At 35.0% G+C, this 4,234-nt stretch overlaps 1 pseudogene across 1 annotated transcript; it reads left to right on the top strand.

The window, feature by feature from the left end:
- The first annotated feature begins 282 nt into the window (after window positions 1-282).
- On the top strand, window positions 283-770 carry LOC308501934 (trafficking protein particle complex subunit 3-like; annotated as a pseudogene). The gene has a single exon. The product of its transcript is annotated as a trafficking protein particle complex subunit 3-like (transcript).
- The last annotated feature ends 3,464 nt before the right edge of the window (window positions 771-4,234 follow it).

Raw genomic sequence — 4,234 nt, 5'->3', positions numbered from 1 at the left:
AATACAATATTTTATGAGATGAAATCTTGCCTGATTTTATCATGGTTTCTAGAATAAAGACTGTGAATAAAATTGTTGCTTTTTAATGTAAAGAATGTTAAGGTATCAATATGCAGTTGAATTTTACATGAGAATTTAAAATTGGGTGCAATCTGGAAGGCTGAGGGGCTGCAGCCGAACTGGCGGTGTCTGAAGGGGTCGCTGACTGGGCCTGTGGCAAGGCACAGTTGGGGGGCTGGCACCCTGTCGAGTCAGAAAAACCGTGGCACCAAGAGCAAGAAAATGAGCTCTGAGCTCTTCACCTTAGGACTCTGGTCACCCAGCTTTACAAGGACTATGAAAATAATGAAGATATGAATAAATAGCTGGACAAAATAGCCTATAACATTGGAGTCCAACTGATAGATGATTTCTTGGCACCGTCAAATGTCAGGAGGTGCCACAACTTTTGGGAAACTGCAGATGTTATTGCCGAGATGGCATTCAAAATGTACTTGGGCATCACTCCAAGCATCACCAATTGGAGTCCAGCTGGTGATAAAGTCTCCCTCATATTGGAAAATAACCCCTTGGTGGACTTTGTGGAACTTCCTGATAACTACTCATCCCTTATTTATTCTAATCTCTAGTGTGGGGTGTTGTGAGAAGCCTTGGAGATGCTGCAGATGGTTGTGGAAGGCAAGTTTGTCCAAGACATCCTGAAAGGATATGGTATGACAGAAATCTGGATGAGATTCATCAAGCAAATTGAGGACAATCTCCTAGCTTGAGAGGAATGACAGTCCCCAGGACTCCAGGGTAGTCAGCATGAACACTTGTTGGAATCAGAAAGCCTCAGTGCTCCCTCTGCCCTCTAAAGCTCAGTGACTCTTTTCACACGGATGTTATATATTCTTCTAACCTTGTTTCCATTTGTCATGAGGGGTGTCATGCGGGGTCTCAGCTCCGGCACCCCACATAAGAACGCGGGATATGGCTAGACCAAAAAGGAACACCAATGGAGCCATAGACAGGAGACTCATACCACTATAGTCTCACTGGCAGCTGGGTTGGAGACACATGGAGCAAACATCCTCCAGTACCACAACAAGGGGTCTTCCTGCACCCCAGTCTCTCTGGTGGCCGGGCGAGACACACACACGAAGTAGGATCCACAAAATCCGCCATCTGCTGTCTACTTTTCTGCCTGAGTTATATCAGTGGCTAAGTGGCTGACTGGTTACAACTGATGGCCAACCAGTCACAGCTGATGGCCATCTACTCTCCGAGCCAGCACCTTTCCAGGTAAGGCCGAGAGCCTGGAAACTGCTCTCTGGGACTCTGTCCCCACACCATTCTCCATGCTAGTAAAGAGCAGACTGTGATATAAGCTATTTGCCCCACAAGTGTGCACATTCAGGAGTGAAATTCTTTGCTCCCTTTCCCTTCAGAGGGGCTGGATGTAATCATCCTTGGTTGGATTAGAAAGAGCTCAACCATTTTACATTCCTGATTGAATTTCCAAAGCAAAACCTACTTTGACATCATTAAGAGGCAAGCTTAGCACACCTATCCCTGGAACTTCATAAAACCATTGGCAAATGGCTGTAGGACTCAGGGTTTTGGGACAGGAAGAGTGGTGGGGAGGGGAGAGTGAGAATTGTTAGCTGTAGTGTGACACACTCTGGTGCTTGCCAGGAAAGGGGAGACTGTTGTGCTCAATACACTGACTTCTGGGAAGCCACCCAAGTTTTTCTTCCTCCCTGCTGTTTGGAGGCAACATCTCCTGTTTTTACAGAGGGTTCATCCTTTTTTCTTACAAATTCTTCAATAAAGACACATTCTTGAGTGAAAAAATACATAAATTAAAATGAGTTTATTCTTGTAGGTTCTTTTTTGAATGGTCATTTCTGCCATCTATCTGGGAAGCTATGAGGCTTTTCATATTTTGTGATTGAAGATCTCTTGATTTTTCAACTTTGTATAGTAGTAAAATTTGATTTTGGATCAAAAGTCAGGTCTATATTAATTTAACAGTGAATGTTTAAAGTTAGTGGAGACAAACAGCTATGAAAGGGAATTTAAACCTATTAGCAGGGGTTTATTACTGTTAGCAGAATAATATTTGACCAAATCATTAACTTTTATTTATTTCACTTTTATTATTAATGCTTATTGCTCTAACTTGAGCCAATATAAATGGAATTGTTTTCCCGAATAAAAGAAAACAGTACATTAAAAAACATTTGAGGGAAACAGATAATTCTATATATTAAAATCCACATTTAATGACCAGTGAGTTGATAGTCATTTCAGTGGAAATAGAAAAATAATGATAGATTCCAAATCTAGAAATTTATTCTTAAATATAATTAGAGATGTGTCAAGTATTTACACATAAAATTGTCTATATAATGTTATTTACAAAAATCAATACATGAAATACAAGGAATCATAAAAAACCTTATTGTGATGTATTTAAAGAATAGAATGCGAATTATCCCCAAACCCAAGTGCTCAAATAATATTTCATGGTATGTGGAATTCTGATGGTACACTAGGCAGAGAAGGAAGAAGATAATAAAACACTATACATAATGTAAGTCTAATTTTTAAATTGAAATACAGACACTAAATGTTTAACAGTGGTTATTCAGGATGACAGGTTCTTTTCAATTTTTAAATTATGCATTATTTTATTCATATTTTCTTCAAAAATATCTATTAAAATCATCACAAAATTATTTTAAAAGAGGAGTTTGAAATCAAGCCCATATATTAAAATTATAAACTAGAATTTTCCGTTAGTATTTAAGCATATTTTAAGTAAATTACATATGTTTTTCTCTAACTACTTGCTAAATTTAAAAAAAAGGATTTCTAGGCAGTGATCTTTTACAGGGAAAACCTTGTGTTTGCCAATATATATTCTTTGATTAAAAGAGAATCTCTTATATCTTGACTTATTAAAGTTTCATTAATTTGTTTAACGATTTGTTAATTTAAACATATTTTCAAGCACTTACTAAGTACTTTAGTTTTATGTGCTATAAATACAGCAACAGCATAGCAGACATAAATCCCTATCTATTTTTGTTGAGCTTATATTTACATGACAGAATAAAAAAAGATAAATATATTTATAGACCTCTTCTGTGCAGTTACCAATTTGGATTCATAAATGATTTAAGCTTTTTCTTTTGTGATTCAAATATGTATGACATTACTTTAGGAAACAGAGTAGAATGAGTCAAAGTTTAGCAATAAACACAAATCCAGCATAACACATTTCAACCTAGACTGCCTATGTTTGAAAGGTGTTTACTATTATATAAATTTTGGCCTAAATTTGATTTCTTTCTTTAATGCAGTTTTCTCATCTATAAAATGGAAGCATAATAGTATTTTTCTTATATGGTTATAGTGAGGATTAAATTAGTTAACATAAAGTGCTTAGAAGTAACTAGCAGGAATTAAATAAAACTTATTTATTAACTATTATTTCACTTAATGGACTTCAAACTTATTTCTTGATCAAAGAAATGCTTTTGATCTGAGCTCTCTTTTCACTATCCATGTCATGCATTACTCTAAGACCATAATGTATTAATTAGGAACATTGTAATAGCCTCCTAACTTATGATCAGACCAATGACATCTTTTCATGGCTTCTGAAATCAGTTAGATTTTGTTGAGTGTAATTAGATAGGCATGTTCTAATTTCATGTATGTAACTATGAACTACTAACTGGAAAATGTTTATATGAATTGTTAAGTATGTCTGACTTTGCGTGTATTGAGAAACGAACAATATATGAGATATCATGGATTAATGCATAATAAATAGATATTGTATTACAAAATTGATATTGTATTGTAAAAAAAAATATATATATATATATATGTATGTGTAATATATAAATATATAAAAAATGCATTTATATATAAACAACCTCTTGATCTCCAGTGACTACCTTTTTTCTCTCCCAGAACCACATTTCATGTCTAAATATCTTTTTGAAACTTCATCAGTCATGTCAATTACCTTAGATATCACATACACAGAACTAAACACACTGACTTTCTTTAATTCTATTATTTTCTATGTGAATAAATAGCATATGATTCACCTTGTATGACAAGCTAAAAGCTGAAAATCATCATGAGCTCTTCCCTTCTTGTAATGCTTTTTACACAATTGTGTAAATAATAACTGAAATCTTTATTTTGTTCACCCTCCTTTGTTATCTTATTT

This window comes from Rhinolophus hipposideros, assembly GCF_964194185.1.
Source record: "Rhinolophus hipposideros genome assembly, chromosome: 9".
Lineage (NCBI taxonomy): Eukaryota > Metazoa > Chordata > Mammalia > Chiroptera > Rhinolophidae > Rhinolophus > Rhinolophus hipposideros.
This window is presented reverse-complemented; position numbering and strand designations above follow the sequence as displayed.